Source organism: Oryctolagus cuniculus, chromosome 2 (genome assembly GCF_964237555.1).
Source record: "Oryctolagus cuniculus chromosome 2, mOryCun1.1, whole genome shotgun sequence".
NCBI classification, from domain to species: Eukaryota; Metazoa; Chordata; class Mammalia; order Lagomorpha; family Leporidae; genus Oryctolagus; species Oryctolagus cuniculus.
In genome coordinates, this window is record NC_091433.1 from 141,837,045 (window position 1) to 141,863,102 (window position 26,058).

The 26,058-nt window shown below is 45.8% G+C and overlaps 1 long non-coding RNA gene across 2 annotated transcripts; it reads left to right on the forward strand.

The window, feature by feature from the left end:
- Positions 1-25,850, forward strand: LOC103347675 (uncharacterized). 2 transcript variants are annotated; one of them, XR_007916333.2, is made up of 4 exons: positions 1-644; positions 1,885-2,139; positions 24,564-24,671; positions 25,590-25,850. It is a non-coding gene; the product is annotated as an uncharacterized lncRNA (long non-coding RNA). The 2 variants fall into 2 exon arrangements; XR_007916332.2 differs by lacking the exon at positions 1-644 and adding an exon at positions 660-1,751.
- Positions 25,851-26,058: the final 208 nt, after the last annotated feature.

Genomic DNA, 26,058 nt, shown 5'->3' on the forward strand with positions numbered 1-26,058 from the left:
TGCATGGTGGTATAGCAGGTATTTGTGACACCATCATCTCATATCAGAGTGCCAGTTCAAGTCCCAGCTGTTCTCTTTCCAACCAGCATTCCTGCTAACACACCTGAGAAGCAGGGGATGATGGTCCAGTGCTTGGGTCCCTGTCACCAGTAGATGAAAGATTATGTGCTTGCTCAATCTCTCTGCCTTTCAAATAACTAACTAAATAAATCTTTAAAAAAAAAGACATGTAGGAAATCACTGGACTTTGCTGTATGTGATTGTAGCAAGTAAACTGTAGAAGCCATTTTAAGATTCTGAATTAAAAATAGAGTCAACATTCCAAAGATGTTAGAGAAGAAAGATCTAGAAGGAATCTGAGTTTTATGACATGGGTAGCAGCTGAGTTGGCACCATTCTACCTCAGGCTTCTTGTTATAAGAGGTAATAAATATTCTTTTATAGTTTAATGCAGTTTAGGTTGCTGTTATTTTCAGCCCCAAACAGATTATGAGATACAGAACTATCCCCAAAAGAGAGACTCCTAACAAGGCCTGTGATCACTTGTAAATAAAACTGTTGGGTCTGGATTTTCAGTGGTCCAATCAATGGCCTTAGAGCAGTTCATCACTGGGAAAATGAACCGACCAAAGTCTAAGCTCCTGGTAAGTGATCTCCACTGAAGTATGTATTTCCTGAAACACAACATTCAATTATATCAGTGTTAAGACATCGTCTTTTAATTTTCACTTCCTGTATTACACTTAACAGTTACTGTCTGTGTGTTCTTGCTCAAGACCACTGGTAGGTTCAGAAATAGAACACGGTACCTAGGTCATAATGGAAGTTTACCACGTTGACAAAGCCCTTTGACAGATTGCAGGAAATAAAAGTCAACCAAACAGGAAGTAGGTAGAGTAGACCAGAGCAGCCGGAAATATTTGGGCCTATCACAAGATTAGTCTATTTACAGAACAAATATGTACCAAACAAGATATAAAACTGAAATGTTTAATTTGTGAACACTTAAAAGAGATCAAGAAAGAAGGGAAAACAAACCAGGAAGTAAAGGGGAGAAAGAAATAATGTCTTTCACTGGAATAAATTATTGCATAAAAAAAAAAGTCTCTTGTCCAGATAGCAGCAGTTTTAAAACACTTATGCAAATTCCCTGGCCCTCCTCCCATGAAGGGGTGAATTCGCTGCCCCTCCCATTGATCTGGACCAGATCTTAGTGACTGCTTGACCATCAGGGTTTGGCAGACGTGACACTGTGTAACTTTCCTGGCTAGGTCATAACAGTTAATGTAGATGCTCCCTGGTTGTCTGGACGCTGTGTTGGAGCCTTGAGCCACTGTGTAAGAAGCACTGCCACCCTGATACCACCATACTGTGAGGAAGCACTGATTAACCCACAAAAATTGACCACAGGGAAAGGCACTGAGATGGAAAGAAACACCCAGCCGACTGGAGCTCTTTCCAACATCTCCTGTCTCTGCAACTGCGTGAGAGACCCCAAGCCAGGCCACCCACTGGGACCCCTCTTGAACCCTGCTCCTACAGAAACCACAGCAGATGATGGGGTGGTTTGTCAGGCAGTAATGGACAACTGGAACAATGGAGCAGATGATTTAAATGTTAGGGCTCTTAATAAGTAGGGAAAGAACTCAGGCACCCAATAGAAGTCATCATAACTCGTTACCATGACAAGCAGAATGGAGTGGTAGTTTCTAGTCAGAGGACCTGTTACCAAGAATCAAAGTAATTAACTGGTGAGGCCAAGGAAGGTTTACAAAAATCTTGATTCTGAAAGAATACTTCAGTTATGAAATGTTTAAATGTTATGCCATTTTTCCAAGGGCAGTTTGTATAAGTAATTTTCACTACTTTTTCTTCCTATTTCAGATATTCATATTACCAACAAACTATAACAGGTATTTGGGCTGATTGATGATACATCAACCTCAGCAACTCAAAAGCCACAAGCTGGGAAGGTTAGAACCGCTCTGTGCTGGGTGCCAGCTTGCTGGCCTGGGGATATTCATCATTGAACAGCTCTGAAAGGGAGACACAGCCAGTGGATCGTATCTGTGGGCTGAATTTCAAGATGGGAAGGATGGACATCAGAGAAGTCAAGGCTTCCTAAGGCTCACATTTCTGGTATTAAGTCTTCTAGTTCTTATTTTAAATCATTGGAAAAAAAAGAGACAAATAAAAATTTTAGGTTTACTTTTATTTTTTTGCAAACGCAGAACCACAGAGAGAGGGTCAGAGACAAAGAGACCTTCTATCTGCTGGTTCATTGCCCTCATGCCCACACAGCCAAGGCTGAGCTAGGCCAGAGCCAGGAGCCAGGAGCCAGGAACTCTACCTTGGTATCCTATTTTTATGGCAGGAAGCCAAGTACCTGAACCATCACCTGCTGCCTCCCCAGGTGCATGTGATTAGAAGCTGATGGTATGCATGCCAGGTACTCTGATATGGGATGCAGATAGCCCAAGAGGCAGCTTAACCTGCTGTGCCACTACACCAATCCTATAAATAAAAATTAAAATTAATCAAAGCAGAGTAGGCATTTGGAGAATGAAAAGTTCCAGGCTTTTTTTTTTTTAAAGAATCTTTTTTAAAAAGTTTTTATTTATTGATTATTATGATCTTTATGTTACATATTTAACAATTCTAAAAAAGTGGTTCTCATCAGTCTATCCCCGCTTAAGGATCCCCACTGATAACTTCCTTGGCCTGGCCCACAGTTCTGGCTGTTACGGGCATTTTAGGAGTGAACCAGTAAATGGAAGGTCTCTCCCCATCTGTCTCTCTGTCCCTCTCTATGTGTGTCTCTCTGCCTAGAAAATAAAATGAAAATAAATACTTTTTAAAACAAATATTTATTTTATTTATTTTAAAGACAAAGTTACAGAGAGAGAGGGAAAGGTAGAGAGAGATCTTCCATCCACTGGTTCACTCCCCAAATGGCTGCATATGCCAGGGCTGGGCCAGGCCAAAGCCAGGAGCTAGGAGCTTCCTCCGGGTCTCCCATGTAGGTGCAGGGGCCTAAGGAATTGGGTCATATTCTGCTACTTTCACCAGAGCATTAGCAGGAAGCTTGATCAGAAGTGGAGTATCTGGGACTTGAAGTGGCACCCATATGGAATGCCAGCATCATAGGTGGTGGCTTAATCCGTTACATCATGATGCCAGCCCCTATCATTTTTAAAAATCATTGGGAGGGTGAGTATGGTGAGAAGAATCACTGTGTTCCTAAAGCTGCACTTATGAAATGCATGAAGTTTGTATTTCTTAAATAAAAGGTTTCTGGGGGAAAAATCAAAGCAAATGCAGAAAAATAATATGGAAAATTCCCATGAAGTAAGAAAAGTAGGCAAATCTGTAGGGTCAGAAAGTAGATCAGTGGTTGCCTAGGGCTGGAGTGTCGCAGGGACTGACTGCCACTGAGGAGTACAGTGAGTACAGGATTTCTTTATGTGATGCTGGAAATGTTCTGAAACTGCCTCTGGATGCAAAACTAAATATATAGGTTGAACATCCTGAATCCAAAATGCTCCAAAATATGAAACTTTTTCCGTACCGACATAACAGAAGTGGAAAGTTCCGTGCCCGAACTCATGTGATGGCTTGCAGTCAAAACGCAAGTGCACTAAAAATATTGTATAAATTTACCTGCAGCCTATGTGAATAAGCTACATATGAAACATAAATGAATTTCATGTTTAGACTTGGGTCCCCATCCCCAAGATGCCTCATTATATATATATGCAAATATTCCAAGATCTAAAAAAAGCCCCAATATGAAACACTTGTGAACCCAGGGATTTGGGATTAGGGATCCTAGGCCTGTACTGAAAGCCAGTGGATTATGCACTTTAGATGGGCACATCAGGGTAGGTTGTGTGGCACAGCAGGTTAAGTCCCTTCTTGGGATGCCTGTATCCAAATCAGAGTGCCTGGAATCAAGTCCCAACTGCACCTCCCTGCTAACGCACAAGGGAGGCAGCAGATGATGGCCCAATTGCTTGGGTCCCTGCCACCCATCCAGATGGAATTCCTTGCTCCTGGCTTCAATGGATGAAGGATCTCTCTCTGTCTCTCCTCTCTCAGATACTCTGCCTTTCAAATAAATAAATAAATATAAATCTTTAACAAATAAATAAGTGGGCATACCAGATGGTGTGTGAGCACCATATCATACAGTTAGGTCAATACAGTTGTTATGAAAGAAGGAACACAGGGGAAAAAAGTTTATGTAAGATGAAAACAGATAAAAATCAACCATTTTGTCATAGTTAAAATATCTGCAGTGGTGCTTAGAAATTCCCGGAGAGAAGGAGCACTGAGATCCCTCAAGGGCAAAGTTCAGCTGACTTTTTTGTAATAGGCTACAGAGGAAACAGTCCGTGGGCCAAGAGGCAGAACTGTGGATATCAAATAGGTATTCCCATAATAAGAGAGAATAAATTTCTGCATTTTTAACTGACAAAATGCAAAATACAGTAACAGTACAATTTCTAATAAGATGGGCCCACTAAAGAAGAATAGAATTCTTTTCCATGGATAATATTTTGGTTAATTGAAGCTACAATTTAGCCTTCCTTATCATCAAACTGATGGTAAATAGTCTTCTGAAAAATGAATCTTAACTGGTGGGTCATACAGAAACAGGCAGTGAGCTGGATTTGCCTGTGGGCCATAGTTTGCTGACCCCTGCTCTAGAGGAGTAAATGCCTAAAAGTCAATATATTAGTTTCCTTAGGGCATCTATAACAAAGTACTACAAACAGGGTAGAAACCTACTATCTCACAGTTCTAGAGGCCACAAGTCTGGAACTAAGGTGCTGGCCAGGGCCATGCTTTCTTCTAAGGCTCGGGGAAGGACACTCCTTTGGTGGCTCAACTGTTCTTGGTTTGTGGCAGCTTAACTCTCTGTTTCATCTTTTCTTCTAAATCCAGCTGTTGCACTCTAATTCAATACTAGCTCATTTAACTAATTACATCTGCAACAACCTTATTGCAAAGGAAGTTCATATTCATAGCTACTGGGAGTTTGGCACTGAACACATCTTTTCAGGGGAACACAATTCAACCCACAGTAGCAATAAACTTGGGCAGAGAGACCTGGACGATCCTTGGGTCAAAGGCACCCTCCTTGGTTGTTTTTTTAAGATTTATTTTATTTGTGTGAAAGGCAGAGTTACTGAGAGAGAGAGAGAGCGAGAGAGAGAGAGAGAGAGAGATCGAGAACCAGTGGAGGGAAGATCTCTTTCTCTCTATATTGCAACGGCTGGGGCTGAGCCAGCCTGAAATCAGGAGTCAAGGACTTCCTCTGGGTCTCCCACATGGGTGCAGGGGCCCAAAGACATGGCCATCTTCTGCCACTTTCCCAGGCACATTAGCAAGGAGCTGGATCAGAAGTGGAGTAGACCAGGCTTGAACTGGCACCCATATGGGATGCTGGTATTGCAGGCAGTGGCTTAACTTGCAATGACACAATGCCAGCTCCAGCATCTTCCTTATTATATGCTTCTTAGGAAGTGATGTTACTGATAACCTCCAAATCTAGCCTTGTTCTTATCCTAGGGAGTACCTGCAATCCTGGAGCACAGGGAGTGCACCTGGATCATTCCCACAGCTCTAGTCAGACACTTCTTTTTGTGGTTTTGAGGTTCTCAGCTATTACATGCTTTCATTTAAAAATATGAGTATGTCACTTACCCTGAGGAAAAAAGGCTAGAAGTCATTCTATACTGGAATGAATGGTGCTTAGCTATTTTGGACATTTGGGCACTTCATAATATTTCTGAGATTCTAGAAAATGGGCTAATTTTTGTTTGCTTCCATTCTAAAAACTTAAAAAAGATAGAACATATAAAGATCCTATTACTAACCCACTGCTGAAAGAAAAAAATGGTAAAGCTCACAATATGGATGCCACCCCTGGTTGCAGCATCAGTCTGGGACATCTCAGCAAAGTTTGGGGGTTTAATGGATTGTCCGATACGTACTTAAAGGGCAGCTGGCAAAGTCAGGCCAAGCCTGAGTTGAACTTTCTTGAGGGAAAGGGAAGGTTCTTGGAAGCAGAGATGCTTCTCACTTGCTGTGAGGCGGTTGTATATGTTGTATGAGCAGTAGGAGCATAGAGTTTTCTCGAGAACTTCCTCTTTATTCGCTTCATCTCCAGCTGAGCAGTTTTTATGTTCAGAGAAGTGCTGTGCGTCACAGAATCACAAAACATCACAATGGAAGAAGTCTCACTTCCTCTCATTTAGTGGATGATGGAACCGAGGCTCCACACGGTGGAAGGACTGGCCCAAGATCACTCTTTCAGTGGTCCCACCGACGTGCCAGGCCCTGAGTCCTAGACAGGAACAACGCAGACATGCTTTGTCTTCTGAGAGAGCATCGAGTCTCATGGAGGAGGCAGAAAATGAGCACACACACACAGATAATGGTTCTAAGCGTTCACCCAGGACGAGTGCTGGAGCCCCAGGAGGGCACAGCCAAGGCTGGGAGCTGGGGCAGAGTGAAAAGACTGGCCTGGGGACATGGGGCCTGAGGGGCATTCTGGGCAGGTGGAACCCTGTTCGCTGGTCTCAGTGGAGGGGAGCAGAGTGGTTTCAGGGAATGGAGAGAAGGTCGGTGTGTTCGGGGTGCTTTGTGTGAAGCCCATTTAGTTCTTGCTAAGGTGAGCAGGAGTTAGCTCTCGCAGGACTTCAAGCCATGGTGAGCATTTGGACTTCAACCTAAGAACACATGAGATCCCAAAAAGCTTCTAAGGAGGAGAGTATCATGATCAGCTTTTATTTTAAAACACGTAAAAGGCTTTGGACACTGAGTGAAGAATAGTCTAGAAAGTGGGGCAGAAGTCAGGTAAGATCATTTGTCCAAGACTGCTACTATGGGCCACGCAGGAGCTGGTTGGAGCCGTGATGATGGAGAGGACTGGATGGATCAATGACCAGTACAGACAAAACCTACAGATTTGAAAATCCAAGTATGTAAGGGTGGGGGAGGGACTAGGATCCTGGATTGAAACAGGGAACAGTGGGATTGACCTATGTCTGGCAGTAGAAAGACAAAGATTTTGAATGTGGCATGGGTAGGTCCAATCTGAGCACTTGTGAAATGACGCAATGACTTCCTAAATTGGAGTATGAATCTGAGAGTGGTAATTTGGGTTTAAGTGGACCAGTGAATAATGCCCCCCACCTTCTGAATTCAGAGCCAACTGAGAGAGAGATACTGCTCCTAGCAGTCAAAGTCTCAACTTTTTAATGAGCTATACCGGATTGTAGAAGGCAACGACAGCTGTAGAAAAAAAAATGGGCTTTTAAATATCTTCCCTCTAAATGTCACCTTTTAGTCTCCACCTATAAAACAAAGCTTGGCCCAGTGACATCGCATGGCCTAGAAGAGATGACTTGGTGCTTGCTGCAGGGGAACCAATCCAGAGAGTGAGGGGGAGGGGAGAAGAGGGAGGCTTGCAAGCTGCATGTGAGTCACCCCTGTGGGAAGGGCTATGCTCCAACAGGAAACAGATGGTGCCCTCAAAGCGGTAGTTGAAGAGAGTTTAGCAAACGGATGATTTGCAGAGGTGTGGCCAAGGTTAAAGGTACTGATGAGGGATGCAGATGCTCCCAGGAACTGGATACTGGGAAGTTCTGGTAGGGACAAGGACAGGAAGCTGTTGCCAGCACTCAGTGAGAGCTGAAGCCAAGGTGGAAGTGCTGCCCGACAGGATCAAGGTGGCAGAAAGAAGCCAGTGTCAAAACTGGAGCCCTCAGGGCCCAGAGAGGGAGGGTGCACTATTCTTCCTACCTGCTGAACTCCCTCCCACCCTCCAGACCCACCGGAAGCCAAAGGGGTGAGATGACCAGGAAGTGTGGGCTGTCGCAAGTGGCCCACCCAGGCACAGAGCCAGACAGAGAAGGGTGGAGGAGGGACCAGCAGAAAGTAACCAGCCTGGGTAGTGAGGACTAGAGAGAGGGCAGGAGTCTACGGCCATCACACCCTGAACACGCCCACTCTCGTCTGATCTTGGAGGATAAGCAGGCTTGGGCCTGGTTAGTGTTCAGATGGGAGAGAGGGCAGGAGTGGTCCTGCTGTCCTGACTGTGAGCTTCCCTGAGGTGAGGACTGGACACCTGTGGTTCTGCTTCTGCCTTCGTGAGGCTCACCTCTGCCTCCCCCTCCACACGCTCACTGTACCATCTGCTGTTCTTTGAGTACCTACTTCAATCACTGCTGGGTAGTTTAGCCTTTGCACCCAAGAAGGCTTGAAATGAGAGCAAAATAGTTTTTTTTTTAATATTTATTTTATTTTATTTGAAAGGCAGAGGGAGAGAGAGAGAGAGAGAGAGAGAGAGAGAGAGAGAATATCTTCCATTTGGTTCCCTCCCCAAATGGCCACAGTGGCCAGGCTGGTCCAGACTGAAGCCAGCATCTAGGAGCTTCATCTGGGTCTCCCATATGGATGGCAGGGGCCCAAGCACTTTGGTCATCGTCTGCTGCTTTCCCAGGCCATTAATAGGAAGCTGGATTGGAAGTGGAACAGCCAGGACTTGAACCAGTGCCCACATGGGATGCCAGCACTGTCGGCAGTAGCTTAACACATTATGCCACAACACCAGCCCCAAAACAGTCCTTTAATTACATTATCAATGCTTTCTGCACCCTGGGCTGAAAACTCATCACTGTCCTGTTTCTTCATCTATTACCCCAGCTACATTGTCTGATAGGCTCACCAGAAGATATATAATGGGATAAGATGATAATAGGAACATATGACAATATGATGTTTGACAAGAACAGTAAAACTGACATATCCTAAATAACCTTTTTCCATTATAGTATTTTACTGATTCTAAAATATGCATTTTTTTAAAAATATTTAATTATTTGAGAAGTAGAGCAACAGAGAAAGGAAATGAAAGAGAGATTTTCCATCCATTGTTTTACTCTGCCAATAGCACAACAGTCATATCTGGGCAAAGTCAAGCCAGGAACCAGGAACTCCATCTAGGTTTCCCCGTGCATAGTAAGGACTCACGTACTTGAGCCATTTATCTGCTTGTTTCTCAGGCACGTTAGCAGAAGGATGGGTTGGCACCAAAACATCTGGGTCTCAAATGAGGCACTCTCATATGGGATTCAGGTGTTCCAGTCTGTGGCTTAACTTGCTGCGTGACAAGACCCACTCTAAGATGTGCATTTTCTGCCTTGATGCTTTAACTGCTCTGAAACTGGGATTTGGATTACAATCTCATCAACCAGGCTGCAGGTATAAAAGAGTTGTTGTTGCCTGGACATGTGCATCAAAATTTGTAGACAGGCATTTAGCCTAGAGGTTAAGATGCTGGTTAAGGGGCTGGCACTCTGGCATAGCTGGTAAAGCTACCGCCTGCAGTGCCAGCATCCCATATGGGTGCCGGTTCAAGTCTCAGATGCTCCACATCTGATCCAGCTCTCTGCTGTCGCCTGGGAAAGCAGTAGAAGATGGCTCAAGTCCTTGGGCCCTTGCACCCACATAGGAGACCCAGAAGAAGCTCCTGGCTCCTGGCTTTAGATCGGCGCAGCTCTGGCCCTTGTGGCCAATTGGGGAGTGAACCAACAGATGGAAGACCTCTCTCTCTCTCTCTGCCTTTGTCTCTCTGTAACTCTACCTTTAAAATAAAGAAATAAATCTTTTTTTTTTAAAGATACTGATTAAAACACCCACATCCCACATCAGAGTGACTAGTTTTGATTCCCACCTTCAGCTCTTGACACCAGCTTCCTGCAAATGCAGACCCTGGGAGACAGCAGTGATGACTCACGTGGTTGGGGCCCTGCTACTCACTGATTGACTTCTTGGCTCTGGGCTTCAGCCGTGTCCGGACCATTGTGGGCATCTGAGGAGTGAACCAATGGATGGGAGTGTTCTCCGTTTCTCCCTCTCTCAAATAAATACAATTGTAAAGACTTATTCTGGGAAACCTTGCAGAATGGGTATGAACAATGTGGAAGAAAACCATACAGACAGAACAAAAAACTTTTCTTATAAAATGCTGTGTTGGGCAGCGCCGCAGCTCACTAGGCTAATCCTTCACCTGCGGCGCCGGCAACCCAGGTTCTAGTCCCGGTCGGGGTGCCAGATTCTGTCTCTGTTGCTCCTCTTCCAGTCCAGCTCTCTGCTGTGGCCCGGGAAGGCAGTGGAGGATGGCCCAGGTCCTTGGGCCCTGCACCCTCATGGGAGACCAGGAAAAGCACCTGGCTCCTGGCTTTGGATTGGCGCAGCACGCCAACTGCAACGCATCAGCCATAGGGGCCACTTGGGGGGTGAACCAACGGAAAAAGGAAGACCTTTCTGTCTCTCTCTCTCACTGTCTAACTCTGCCTGTCAAAAAAATAATAATAATAAAATGCTGTGTCACTAGTGTTTTTAATAACACAAAGGAGACACTAGCTAAGATGCATCTAGGCCATTCTGAGCTAACAAGTGATTAGTCTTGGAGACAGAATGTTGGTAAGAAGCAGCAGGAGCTGGAAGAGCAGGAGGAGTAGAATGGGGAGTGACAGTTATGGGCACCAGGTGTTTTGCTTTGTTTGGGTGGTAGAAATGTTCTAGAATAAGTAATGGTGATATTTGCACACTTGTTGAATACGCTAGAAACCATTGAACTGCACACTTTAAATGGGTGAATTTTAGGGTATGTGAATTATGTCAGTTTTTACAAAGTGATTCAAAACATGAAGAGAAACTAGGTAATGGGTTCACAAGAACTCTGTACTATTTTTGTATTTTATTGTACATTTAAAATTATTTCAAAATGAGAAACTTAATAATGTCTTTGGAATAGCATTCAAAATTGAGATACAGAAAAGTCTAATTCAGCATATATTATAAATACGTAAGAACTAGCTCTTAAAAGCATAAAATGATATTCAATAAAATTATTTTCCAACTTTGAAAACAAAGGATGATTCAGAATATTTGGATGCTGAGTATAAAGAACTTCTAAGAATACTTTGCTATTTACTTATCTTTTCCCTTTCAAGTATGTAGATGATAAAAATCTGCCTTGAAATTAAGTTTAAACAGCTTAACTAAGTGCAACATAAATATTTTAAGTGACAAAAAAGCATTTTGTCAAAGTTTTGTTGGCAGTATTTGCCCCTTCTTTTTGGTGTGTTAGATGTTATGAAATGCAGTATTACATTCCCAAGGGGAAATACCTCCCAAACCAAATCTCATTTCCCTTATAAGGTTAAGGCCACACACATTAAAGGCCACAGGTATCTCCTGCACAAACCCACATTCTCTTCAGCCTCAGTCCAGGGGTCTCACCCAATGCCTGAAACAGTGGGTGCCCTCAGTGACCACAGCCAGAACCTCCTGAATGTTCCGTGTTTAGAATCCAATGGGTTAACAGGACATAGAAGATTATCCCAGTGCTGGTCCCACACCCAGGAAACTAAGAACACATGGGCACATCTGCTGGCTCCATCGGCAGTTAGACCAGTTCTATCAGCCCTGATTCTAGATAGTGAGCCACAGAAAGCTCAATACCTTTGTAAGCTTGACTTACACAAAGAAGGAATATATGGATGGTGCATTGGCTAGCTGGGGGGGGGGGGGGGGGAGTCCACAGAGAAGACCTGCCAACCCAGCTTTGGGTAGTGTGACCTCGGAGCTGGGCCGGTGAGGACCTTGTTGCCGGCTGCTGAGCTCTGGACCCTGTCATAGAATTCTCTTTTGGCTTCATCTGTGCATCACTGAGTCCTGATTGCAAGTCCAGGGCAGATGCGTCTCATTAGCTAAGCCTTGATCATGTGGCTGTAAGGGATGCTGGGAAAGTAAGTGACATCTGCCGCTTCTAGAAAGGGAGAGAGACTCTGCTTCCCATCAAGACTCTTAAAGGGGAGGAAAACGTTCACCTGATGGACAGCCAAAAACCATGTGATTGTCTACTTCTCAAGTTGAAATAAAGTCCTTGGAGCCCTGGAAAACACACCCTGCGCTGGCGGCTGACAATGCCCGCAGAGGCCAGCAGGATTGAGAGGAGGGTAGGCAGAGAAAAAATAAGAGAAAATCTTGCAGACAGCAGCCTCAGAATTTGTCAATTTTCTGTTGTTCTTGACCTGTGAACTTTATACTGTGTTAGGAGAAATCTGTTAGAGGTTAATTATGGCCTAAGTTTATATCTGGAAATTGAAACCTTCCTGGCCTCTTGCAAAAATTTAGAAATTTTCAGTGATGCTCCAGAACCAACTTTCTTCCCTATTCTGCATATTTAAAACCCCTTATTTTCTATTTTCCCTGGGTGTTTGTTTTCTGTTGCTATAACTGGATACCACAGATTGGAAAATTGATACATACAAGACTGTGTTTCTTACAGTTCTGAACGTGGGGAAAACCAAAGCCAAGCAGCCACACTGGCAAGCACCCCCTTTGCTGGTGGGGACTCTGTCCAGGGCATCACATGGTGAGAGTGCAAGCTGGCCACAAACAGCACCTTTTATTTTATTTTTTGAAGATTTATTTGGACCCAGCACTGTGGCGTAGCAGGTAAAGCCTCCACCTCTAGTGCTGGCATCCCATATGGGCACCGGTTTGAGTCCTGGCTGCTCCACTTTCGATCTAGCTCTCTGCTAGTGTGCCTGGGAAAGCAGCGGAAGATGGCCCAAGTGCATTGGCCCCTGCACCTATGTGGGAAGAAGCTCCAGGTTCTGGGCTTCCAATGGGCCCAGCACCAGCTGTTGAGGCCATTTGGGGAGTGAACCAGCAGATGGAGGACCTCTGTCTTCTTCTCCCTCTGTAATCTCTGCCTTTCAAATAAACAAATAAATCTTGTGTTTTTTTCTTAAAGGTGAAATGGCTTTTCTTTATTTTCTTAAATATTTATTTATTTATTTGAAAGTCAGTTACACAGAGAGAGGAGAGGCAGAGAGAGAGAGAGAGAGAGAGAGAGAGAGAGAGGTCTTCCATCCTCTGGTTCACTCCCCAATTGGCCACAACGGCCAGAACTGCACCTATCTGAAGCCAGGAGCCAGGAGATTCCTCCGGGTCTCCCACGTGGGTGCAGGGGCCCAAGGACTTGGTCCATCCTCCACTGCTTTCCCAGGACACAGCAGAGAGCTGGATCAGAAGAGGAGCAGCCGGGACTAAAAACCAGCACCCATATGGGATGCCGGTGCTTCAGACCAGGGCATTAACCTGCTGCGCCACAGTTCCGGCCTCTTTTTATTTTTTTAAAGATTTATTTGTTTATTTGAAAGGCAGAGTTAGCAAGAGAGAGAGACAGAAGGGGAAACAGAGAGAGATCTTCCATCCACTGGATCAATTCCCAAATGACTACAATTGCTCAGGCTGGGCCAGGCGGAAGCCAGGAGCCAGGAGCTTCATCCGAGTCTTCATCTGATGGTCTGGAAGAGCTGGATTGGAAGTGGAGGAGCTGGAACTAGAACCAGTGCCCATATGGGATGCCGGCACTTCAGGCCAGGGTGTTACCCCACAGCGCCACAGCGCCAGCCCTAAGACATTGGTTTTTCAAATATACTCCTTACATCCTGTCTTGTGGGGGCCACACAGTAAGCAACATGAAAGTCTGAAGTTTGGATTTTGCCAAAACCATAGCTCAAACAAATCTTGTCCTCTTTTCTCCTTCCAGGATGGTGGTGGTGTCCTGGTGTCACTACCGCTTTCCCACTAGGTTCATCCACCACTCCTTCCCTAAAGTCCCCTCTGAAAGTTTCCTGGGTATGTTCCTGGGTATGTTTTTGCCTCCCCATGCATCCTAACCGAGCCACCTTGAAACCCTGGCCATGCTAGAAGCATCCTCTGCTCATCCTCCCTGACCCCCGCCATCAGGTCTGGCCACAGTTGTATGACTAACTGGTATAACTGCCACCATCTTTAAAAGGTGATTCCCCAATTACACTTGTTGTTGACTCCTTATCTGACCTTTGAAGAGGGCACTTCTCATGAGCTTCCTGGAACTGCACTCCCTGGCTGGGGGTGGGGAGGTTGTGTAGATTATTCCAGTCTGTTCTCTGAAATTTCTCCTCCCTCTATGACTGTTCATTTGGACCTCAGGCACCCTTTCTGGTCCAGTAATAACCAAAACAAATGGGTTTCTAGTATCTTCTTTGAGAATGGTTAGACCCAAGAATGTCTCCTATGTTTTTCTCCTTTCATATTGGACTAGCCTCGACACCAGGATCAACCCTCTCTCTTAAGGAAATTCTCTCTGCATGGCAGTGGTGGGAAGGCCCAGTACTAGCCAATCAGCTGGGACCTCAAGATATGTCTCTCACTGAACCCCAGGCTTCCCCTGAGCCTCCCCCCTACCCGACCTCATTAGCAGCTGGATCTAGTTCTCTTTCTTCAGCTGCTCTCATTCTGACTTCAAAGTCAAAGTGTCTAAACAATCCAGCTCTTCCTTGATTCCTCAAGATGGTATGCTCCTGGCACAGGCCTTCTCCTATTCTTGGTCTTTGGTTTTACTGCCATCTATAAAATCAAGGTCCTTGTTCTTCTATCTGGTCATTGATAAGAAGCCACCATCTTCTGTGGCTGAACCCCAAATCTGAGTCACTGATCAAAACCACAGCCTGGCTTAAGAAACAAATCCAGGGGCCGGCGCTGTGACGTAGCGGGTAAAGCCTCTATCTCTAGTGCTGGCATCCCATATGGGTGCCGGTTCGAGTCCCAGCTACTCCTCTTCCAATCCAGCTCTCTGCTATGGCCTGGGAAAGCAGTAGAAGATGGCCCAAGTCCTTGGACCCCTGCTCCCATGTGGGATACCCAGAAGAAGCTCCTGGCTCCTGGCTTTGGATTGGCACAGCTCCGGCCATTGTGGCCAACTGGGGAGTGAACCAGCGAATGGAAGACCTCTCTCTCTGCCTCTCCTTCTCTCTCTGTGTAACTCTAACTTTCAAGTAAATAAATAAATCTTTAAAAAGAAAAAAATCCAGAGACTTTGATCCATGCAGTGAGGCTTAAGAATGATTCTGTATGGAATCAAAAAGTTAATTCCATCAAGGTCTTGCCACTAAAAACTGGATTCAATTCAATATAACAGAATGAGGAAGAGAATTTGAGGCAGGTGATTTAATGCACCTAAGGCTAGAACCTTACATGCTAACATACCCTAACCCTGTGCTTCCAAATTGGTCCTCAGACCAACAGCACAAGCATCACCTGGGAACTTGTCAGAAATGCAAATTCATATGGCTTACTCCGGACCTACTGAACCAGGGAGTGGGAGACTAAGAAAATATTTTAATAAGTATCCTGGTTGATTTTTACACGTGTTAGAATATGAGAACCACTCCTCCAACTTATATTGAGCTTAGTTTCCTTTGTCCTATTCATGTCTGAGAAAGATGGTAGGAACAGCAAAAAGTTATCCCACCCACAAAAACCTAAAGAAATTTGTTTATGGAAGATCTGCATGTTTTTCTTAAAGATTTATTTATTTATTTGAAAGGAAGAGTGTCAGAGAGAGAGAGATCTTCCATTTGCTGGTTCATCCCCCAACTGCCCACAACAGCCAGGACTGAATGAAGGTGAAGCCAGGAGCTAAGAACTCCATCAGGTTCTTCCATGTGGGTTGCAGGAACTCAAGTAGTTGGGCCATCATCTGATCCCTCCCAAGCACATTAGCAGAAAGTTGGTTCAAAAGCTGAGCAGCCAGGACTCAAATAAGGCACTTCAAGACAGAATACCAATCAGCTACTTAGCTCATTGCACCACAATGCCCGCCATGCTTGCATGTTTTAAATGATCAGTCAACTTATCAAAGCCCCATGTTGGGTACACCTGTTCAGATCTATCAGTTGCAAAGGTCTACACAGCTAGTATATACTGTGGTTGCAAAGGTATGGATTTTTTGAGGCCCTATGATGCTCATTAAACTGCTGTGTCCTAGAGAAGTCAAAGCCCTAGAGGCCCTGTGCTCACTAAAGTACAGACATCTCCAGTCCAGCTGCTCCTGCAGCATCCCTCTGAGTATAACTCAAGTCTCTGAAGTCCTGTCCTTGTGCCTGTTCCTTAGACTTTTCTGGTTTGGTGGGTCACGTGTAGGACTTGGGGATGCAAGAGAGGCACAAGTTATCACCCTCCACTGAGTTAGAACCAAGTGAGTAGTAGAATTAGGCCACAGCTAAGGATTAATATCCCAGTTTTATTGCTGATAACTTTGAATTGGAAAAGGTAACTGGGAATCTGGAGCCACCATTGGACTTCCTAGTGCCTTCTCCTTGAACTGAATCTCCCCCACCCCAGCTGCGGGTCTCTCTGGTACTCCAGGACTGTTCTCCCTGGGGTGGATGTAAGGATAAAGGACCAAAGTCCTCCACAGTTGCAGCAGTAGTGTTTGAGTCATTGAAAGAGCCAAGGATGGAAAGAGAAGAAGGACAAGAAACTCAAATGATGCTCACATTTAAGCATGGTTTCAAGGAGGAATCCCCAGCCAAAGAAACTGAGAAGAGACCACAGAGTAGGAGAAGGTACCCCAGGAGTGGGTGGTATGACAGAGGCCAGGGGAAGAGCATTTTAAGGAGAGAGTGATCAGCAGGTTCAGAGTTTCCTGAGTGGGCCAGTAAAATGAGGAACCAAACCGGTCCCAGGATGTGGCCGCATGGAGGGCAGGAAGGGGAACTGAGTTTTCAGGTCATCACTGGAGGGAGACATGTTGTCCAGAGGGAGGATGAGGGAAGCTAAAGGTTGTTTGAGAGGCGATGGGGAAGGACAATTGAAAGTACTCCTAGGGGCCGTAATGGGGGTGGTAGGCCCCAGGGCACGTTCCTGGCTAGGTGCCTTGGGTGCAGGATGCTGTTGCTTGGTCTAGAGCACCTTTCTCTAATTTGCACAAAGATATAGCGTGAGCTAACAGCAGTCCTGAATGGAAGGATTCTGGCCCACAAAAGAGGGAATGAAGGATAGTAGGTACATAGTCACCTGCAAAGCAGAGCTCCTGGCTTCAACTAGAGGTAGCTACAAACCCCCTTAGGGCAGAAGCAACAAAGGTACTTCTTCACTTGCAGAGCTTACCTGTGCTTTAGGCAATATCTAATTATTTTATTTTATTTTAAAGATATTGGGTATTTTTAAATGTTTTGTTTATTTGAAAGTCAGAGTTACACAGAGAGATAAGGAGAAGCAGAAAGAGAGAGGTCCTCCATCCACTGGTTCATTCCCCAGTTGGCTGCAAGGGCCGGAGTTGCAATCATCTGAAGCCAAGAGCCAGGAGCTTCCTCCGGGTCTCCCACGCGATGCAGGGACCCAAGGATGCGGGCCATCTTCCACTGCTTTCCCAGACTATAGCAGAGAGCTGGATTGGAAGTGGAGCAGCCGGGACCCAAACTGGTACCCATATGGGATGCTGGCACTGCAGGCAGTGGCCTTACCCACTACACCACAGCATCAGCCCAAATCTCTAATTACTTTAGCACCAACTGACCTGAAATTGAAATTCTAACCTGGTAAGATGACCAGGATCCAGTGATCCTAACCCTCCCCTAGATGGAGACAACCCCTCAGTTCCCTAGGAACCCCCACTTCACACGAGGCCACTGCCAGGGTAGCAGAGCTGCTCTGAATCTCAGGGTGGTGTCTCCCTGGAGCAATTGGTGTTCTCTCTCCTATCACAGATTCTTGGATCTCACATCCTCTAAGAGCTGGTTTTCAGATGCAGTTTTTGTAATCAAGGGTTTAAGCCTTTTTTTTTTTTTAGAATATCTTACTCTTTTTTTTTTTCAATTAAATAACATCCAGCTATGATAGCATAGCTGACTATCAGGGACTTCTTAATGATAAGCTTCCCTCTACCTCCCAACCTTTCAAATGAGTAAATCATCACACTGGGTGAGTACCTGCCTCATGTACCTTTGTGGTGGGAGAACTGGCTGACAATTCTGATATCATTACTGCATATAAATGAGCAAAGCCAGCTGCCCTGTCCGTCAGACACCGCGGCAGTCAGGACCGCTCAGTCCTCTCCCTCCTTTGATGGGATAGCTGATGTTTACACTGGCTCTACTGCATTTCTTCTTAAGACAAGCCACTGAGGGCGCTGGTGTTTGGGCGTAGCAGGTAAAGTTGTGTCTGTTACACCAGCATCCCATGTGGGCACTGCTTTGAGTCCTGGCTGCCCCACATCCAGTCCAACTCCCTGCTAATACACTTGGGAAAGCAGCAGAAGATGGCCCAAGTGCCTGGGCCCTGGCACCCACTTGGGAGATTGAGAAGAAGCTCCTTGTTGCTGGCTTCAGCCTGGTCCACCCTGGCCATTGCAGCCATTTAGGGAGTAATTCCTTGGATAGAAGATCTCTCTCTGTCTCTATTCTCTCTCTGTCTCTTTGTCTCTCTCTCTCTCTTTGTAACTCTGCCTTTCAAATAAATAAAATCAATCTGAACAACAAAAAAGACACACCAGTGGATGATGGATACACAACTAGATGGTGGACACACCATTGGATGATGGATGTTTTTAATAGCAAGGCTGTGATACAAGCTACAAGAAGCACCACCTGTGATACAACCCAGCAGGAAATGAGATGAACCTGGAGGGGCAAGTCCAGTTCTTCTGGGCCATGGAACCATCCTTCAGTTGCCATCCTCTGTCTTCCTTCGCTTTCCTTTGCCTCTCCCCAGCCTCCATCCACACTCCTTTCTGGGTTCTCATTAAGGGGTATAAGGACTAGAAAGAGATTACTGAGCCAGGCATGGTTAGTCTTTGTTAAGAAGAACTTTCAGAAATAAAGGGGAAAACCAAAACTATTTTCCCCTTCAAATATGTTGTGTTTCTCTCAGGCCAAAGAACCCTTGGGGATTTCCCCCAGGACCTCTTTTCACCAGGGATCTTTGTTTTGTTTTTCATTTGTGAGTAGGGACCAATTCATTCATTAAACCAACATTTACTGAGCTTGTATTGTAAGCAAGCACTGCTCCAGGTGCTGGGGAAAAGGCAGTGAATTCAATGACAAAAAGCCTGCTGCCATACCTCATTCATTCTACAGGGAAAACAAGCAGAAAATGAGGTCATGATAGCATGTGCATGTATGTGTGTGTGTGAAGAGTGGTGGGGAGCAAAGAAAGGAGGGTACAGTATAAAGCACAGTGGTCAGGGAAAGTCTCACGAGAAGTTGACCTTTAAATAAGACCTGAAGAAAGAAGGAAAAAGGCCCAAAGTTATCAGGGAGAAGATTCTCAGAGGACAGCAAACTGCAAAGCCTGGAGGCAGGAGCATGCCTGGCAATTTAGGGATCAATACACAGGCCAGTGTAACTGAGTTAAGAACAGGATGAGCATGGGGAGAGTAGACGAAGGTCAAGTCACAAAGGTGTAGGTGGGCAAGTGGCTAGCTGGGAACCATCGAGGGTTGTTGTTAGGACTTTGATTCACTCTGAACATGATTGAAAGCCACTGTATGATTTAGGCAAAGGAGTGGAATGATCTGATTTGCATCGCGATACAATCACTTGGGCTGCTGGGTTGAGAATAAGCTGTGAAACAAGGGTGAGTCCAATTAAGAGACTATTGCCAACAATGCAAAGAAGATAACAAAGGGTTTTAGGCGATGGTGAAGAGTGGTGAGATTTGGGCATCTTTTGAAAAGAGTGAAAAAGACTTGCTAATAGATTCTTTGTGGGGTATGAGAAGAAAAGGATTCAAATGGAACATCAAAGTCAGTCACATCAAAGATGACTGTGAGCAACTAGAAAAGGAGAGTTGCTGTGAACTGATTAGGGCCTTAAGGAGTCTAGGTTTGGGGAAAGATCAGAAATTCAGTTATGGGAATTTATGTTCTAGATGTCCTTAGCTGTCCCAGAGGGAAGGCAGAGCGAGTAGTGAGATATGTAAGACAGGACCTCAGTGGGGAGGGCAGGCTGGAGATAAACTTTTGGGGGTCTCCAGTGAATACATTGTATTTAAAGCCAAGGGATGATGAGAGTTTTGAGGACATAATTGTAGATGGAAAAGAGAAGTCCAAGGCATGGGTTCTGTAACAGTCTATTGTTTATGGCTAAGGAGAAAAGGAAAAATAAGCAAAAAGACACAGGCGCAAGCCAGAGAGATAGGAGAACTAGGAGAGTGTGGAGTCTCTCTTGGAAGGCGAGGAAAGAAGACATAGCAAGAAGGAGGGAGCACCGTGCTCTGGCTGCTCATAGAGCTGGCAAGACAAGGAATGAGGATCAGCTGTTGCCAATGGGGTGGCGAGGCTGAAAGTCTCATCGAAAAGGTTTACAAGTGAGTGAAGAGGAAGAATTGAAGTCAAGGATTACAGTTCTTTGAAAGCCACTGGTTGTAACTGGAAGGGAGAAATGGGACTCAAATTAGAGGAGGAAGTGGGGTTGAGGGAATTTTTTTAAGATAGAAATAACTGACTTGGTAGGCTGATGGGAAAGATCTCGTAGAGAAGGAAACATGGAAGATGCTGACCTAATGGACTCCTCTGGCTTAGTAAGAATATCTGCATTGCACTGAATGCTTAACATGCATTAGATTTGGTCCCAGATAATTCCTTCAGACATGAGATGCAGCTTAGCATTCCATTTTACTGATGAGGAACTTGAGACTCAGAGAAGTCGAGTCCTTTGCCCACGGCCACCTAGCAAGGGTATGGAAGAAGAGCTAATCCTCTGCCTGCGGCGCCGGCACACCGGGTTCTAGTCCCGGTTGGGGCACCGGATTCTGTCCCGGTTGCCCCTCTTCCAGGCCAGCTCTCTGCTGTGGCCAGGGAGTGCAGTGGAGGATGGCCCAAGTGCTTGGCCCCTGCACCCCATAGGAGACCAGGATAAGCACCTGGCTCCTGCCTTTGGATCAGCGCCATGCGCCGGCCATAGCACGCCAGCTGCAGCGGCCATTAGAGGGTGAACCCACGGCAAAGGAAGACCTTTCTCTCTGTCTCTCTCTCACTGTCCACTCTGCCTGTCCAAAAAAAAAAAAAAAAGAGAGAGAACATAATGAAACTCTGGGGCTGGAAATAAACATCTGGCTCCGCAGGTGCCTCTTGAAATGCTGGCATTGTGTGCGGCAGGTTGAGTCACTGCTTGTGATACCAGCATCCCATATTGGGGTGCCTCTGCTTCAGATCCAGCTTCTTGCTAATGTGTACCCTGGAAGGTACCAGAAGGTGGTGGCCCAAGTCCTTAAACCCCTGCCACCCATGTGGGAAGCCCATATTGACTTGGCTCCTGGCTTCAGCCTGGACCAGTCATGACTGTTGTGGGCATTTGGGAGTGCACCAGCAGATGGCACATCTCTGTGTCTTTCTTTCTCTTTCAGTGTGTGTCTGCCTTTCAAATAAACAAAATACAACCCTAGAGTATGGGGCGGGTGCTGTGGCATAGTAGGTTAAGCCTCCAGTGCCAGCAGCCCATATGGGTACCAGTTTGAGTCCAGCTGCTCCAGTTCCAATCCAGCTCACTGTTGATGGCCTGGGAAAGCATGGGAAGATGGCCCAAGTGCTTCAGCCCCTGCAGCCACATGGGAGTCCTGGAAGAAGCTCCCATCTTCAGCCTGGCCCAGCCCCAGCCGTTGCAGCCATTTGAGGAGTAAACCAATGGACAGAAAATCCCTCTCTCCTTCTCTCTTTATCTCTGCCTTGCAAATAAATAAATAAATCTTTTTTTTTTTTTTTTTTTTTTTTGGCAGGCAGAGTGGACAGTGAGAGAGAGACAGGATTAGCCTATTGAGCCTCGGTGCTGGCCTATAAATAAATCTTAAAACAAAACAAAATCCTAGGGTATTAGAATTCAGGACAGGGTTTACCCTTGGAGAAGATGGATATAGGGGAAGGCATCAGAAAGGCTCCCTTCTGGTTTATTTCACTTACCATAATACTGTAAAGATTCATCCATGTTGTAGCATGTTTCAGAATTTTGTTCCGGCCAGCACCGCGGCTCACTAGGCTAATCCTCCACCTTGCGGTGCCGGCACACCGGGTTCTAGTCCCGGTCGGGGCGCCGGATTCTTTCCCGGTTGCCCCTCTTCCAGGCCAGCTCTCTGCTATGGCCAGGGAGTGCAGTGGAGGATGGCCCAGGTGCTTGGGCCCTGCACCCCATGGGAGACCAGGATAAGTACCTGGCTCCTGCCATCGGATCAGCGTGATGCGCCGGCTGCAGCGCGCCAGCCATGGCGGCCATTGGAGGGTGAACCAACGGCAAAGGAAGACCTTTCTCTCTGTCTCTCTCTCTCACTATCCACTCTGCCTGTCAAAAAAAAAAATTTTTTTTCGTTTCTTTTAAAGGTGACTAACATCCCATTATAAAAGTATCCTATGTTGTTTTACAGTTTTTCTGTTGATAAGAAAAAATATTGCTGTTTAAATAGGAAAATATCTTTATCTAAATGCAATAAAATTATTAACCTCCCGTAAAAGGGCTCCTTTGTTGCTAGTAACTGTGTGTATCTTTATCTCAATAATTATGCAAGTATGGGGGGAAGACAACATTTTGTGATAATTCTGTGGGCTGCACACATGGTTTGTGCACTGTTTTTAGCTATGTGTTTTACTTCCATTAAAACACAAAATCCCTGGGGGTTGGCGTTGTAGGTTAAAGCCCCAGCCTCCTGTATGGGTGCTAGTTCGAGTACCGGCTGCTCCATTTCTGATCCAGCTCTCTGCTATGGCCTGGGAAAACAGTAGAAGATGGCTCAGGTCCTTGGGCCCCTGCACTCGCATGGGAGACCCGGAAGAAGCTCCTGGCTCCTGGCTTCAGATCAGCGCAGCTCTGGCTGTTGCAGCCAATTGGGGAGTGAACCAGCGGAATGAAGACCCCTCTCTCTCTAGCTCTACCTCTTTCTCTAATGCTGTCTTTCAAATAAATAAAAATAAATCTTTAAAAAAAAAAAAAAAACCAACAAAACTCCTGCCTAGTCCCCACCCCAGACCAATGGAACTGGAATCTCTGGGTGGGGCCTTGGCATGAGCCTGTGTAGGAGCGTGGCCAGGGTTGAGAATACAGCCCTCCTCCTTTGGTGGTGCTGCGCCTCCAGGAGGGAAGAGCTGCAGCTGAGGCTACTGGATGTGCTTCTCCGGGAGCGGAGGGAAGCTTGAGGCCTTGTGCTGACGGCAGGTGGCCGGCAGCAGGACTGGCCGCCCCAGCACAGCCGGGAGGGGGAGCGCATGCTTCTCACCAGGGCCAGTGACTGAAGCCCAGCTCCCTTAACAAGCAGTTCCTGGATTTCGTTTCAGGTTCAGTATTCAGAACAATCACTGCAGTGTTTCATTGTTTTCACTTGCCTGGCCCTTTGTGGAGGTTTTGTCTCTTCATTGGTATTTTTGTGTTTTACAGTAATGGCCCAGTTGTCTTTAATTCTTTTCTGTTTTCCTTTTAATACAGTGTTTTAGTTCATACATTATCCAAGCACATCTGATGACTGTGCCATATCTGCAGGTGGTTTGGGCTGGCTTTCTAGCTCTTGTCATACCTGTGACAGACAAGCAGATTCTAAATGCTTGCCACTCTAGTCTCAGTGTTACCCCTTGAAGAAAGAGATAAACACTGAGAAGCTTCAGTGTCTCTTGATCATTCTTTTTTAAGGTTTATTTATTTATTTGAAAGTCAGAGTTATATATAGAGAGATTTTTTCATCCGCTGGTTCACTCCCTAGATGGCCCAAGTGGCTAGGGCTAGGCAGGGCAGAAGCCAGGAACTAGAAGCCATGAGCTTCTTCCAGTCTGCTACAAAGGTGGCAGGGATTCAAACACCCTAGCCAAATTCCACTGCTTTCCCCAGGCCATTAGCAGGGATAGGAAGCAGCCCAGATTCAAACCAGTGCCCGTATGAGATGCTGGCGTTGAAGGCAGTGGCTTTACCTGCTCCATCACAATGCTGGCCCCTTGATTATTATTCTGATTTCATAAACAGAAGTGGAAGATGGCCCAAGTGCTTGGGCCCCGCACCCATGTGGAAGACCTGGAAGAAGCTGCTGGTTTCTGGCTTCTGATCAGCTCTGCTCCAGCCATTGAGGTCATTTAGGGGGTGAACCCATGGATGGAAGATCTTTGTCTCTCCCTCTATCTATAACTCTTCCTCTCAAATAAATAGTCTTTTTTAAAAAAGTGAGCATTTCCTCGAGATAAAAAAATTAAATGAATTAGATAATTTAATTTATTTCAAAGAGAGACCTTTCATCTGCCAAATGCCCACAAGAGCTGGGGCTGGGCCAGGTTGAAGTCAGGAACTCAGAACTCAACCCAGATCTTCCATGTTGGTGGCAGGGACAAAAAACTACTTGTGCTATCACCTGCTGCCTCTCAGAGTGCACGTTAGCAGGAAGCTGGAATGGAGATAGGGGCGTGGGCTCAAATGCAGGCACTTTTATGTGAGATGAAGACTACCTAAGCTGCAGCTTAATTATTGTAACCAAATGTCCACCCACTTTATAGATTTTGATATAAGAGACTTGAAACACAATGCATAAATATCTTTCTAGATGTAAAAATGCTGTTCACACAGCCATTATTATTTCTGAAAGAAAATCTGCATATAAATATGTATACTTATTGTTTATTGTGACTATCATTGGATTATGAATGATGTAAAGATTTTCATTTTTGTTTGCATTTTTTGCTCCAGTGGAAAAAGCGCAGAAAATATAAAATACGGGCCTCATGTGGCCTTCGAACCACCTGCCCAACGCTTTCTGGCCTGCATGCTCTCCACATGGCTGGCTCCCACTGCTCGGTATGAATCCGGATTTCTCTTTCTTCCTTAGACAGGGCCCTCATTCTCCTATGCATTTCTCCCACTAAGTAAAAAGCTTGAAAACTTAAAAAAAAATACAGGCCTCTTCCACATTGCAGCTAGGGTCTTCAGAGCAAAACAAGTACCTTCAGGGACCCGAAGTATCAGCCTCACCTGAGACTATGTTAGACCTGACTATTAGCCTAGGGACAGGCCCAGGAGTTGCTTTAAGGAGCCTCCCAGGTGATTCCATGCAGGCTGCAATTTGGAAACTACTGCTCTTAAAGAGCAGAATGAAACCAATTTGGCAAACACTTAAGAAATCCAATCTGGGTCCAGTGTTGTGGCGTAGCGGGTTAATGTCCTGGTCTGAAGCACCAGCATCCCATATGGGTGCCAGTTCTAGTCCCGGCTACTCCTCTTCCAATCCAGCTCTCTGCTATGGCCTGAGATAGCTGTACATGATGGCCCAAGTCCTTGGGCCTCTGCACCCACGTGGGAGACCCAGAAGAAGCTCCTGGCTTCAGATCGGCGCCACTCCGGCATCTGGGGAGTGAACCAGCTGATGGAAGACCTCTCTCTCTGTCTCTACCTCTCTCTTTAACTCTGTCTTTCAAATAAATAATCTTAAAAAAAAAAAAAAAAGAAAGAAATGCAATCTGAGAATAGGTGTTTTGGTAAGATTGGATTTTGCCTGCTGTTCATCTAACCCCTACTCAAACCTGTACCAGGAGGTCTCAGGCTGGCTGGAGAGCCAAGACGTCTGCCCAGGCCAATGTCATCTGGGACGGGTCCCACCTTCCAGGTGCTGCTGGTGCGCGCTGGGCCTGACAAAGTGTTCTATATTCAGGTACTTCTGCGGTTGAGACAGATCATTGTTAGCACCTGCCCTCAAGTTCTTTCACTTGCTTCCTGCAGGCTCTGTGAAGCAGAACTTGAGCCTCTAGTGACTGCTTGTCCAGATCTAAAGGTGTTTCCTGAGAGACGATTCGGCCTTGCATGCAGGTACTTCTGCAGACCACAGCAGCGCCCCAGAGATGTGACTCCCTCTCCCTGCACGTACACAGGGCTGGCTCCTAAGCGACACATCAAATACCAGCTCTACTGCCCATGCCCGATACCAAGTGAGATAATGTGTGTTCAACCCTTACGTTGCTGCACAGAGAAAATGTCAATAAATGTTAGCTCTCCTTATCTTCATCATCTACGGTACATGGATCACTTCTCACTGAAGCACACAAGGTACCAGCTCAGCAGGCCCATCTTGCTTGTATCCGCTTGAATTTTGTACCCCCCCCCCACAACTTTCATGCAAAGATGACTGCTGGCATTCGTGAGAGTTGTTCTAAGCCAGTGGTTCTTAAAATGTGAGAGGGGAGTGCAGGGT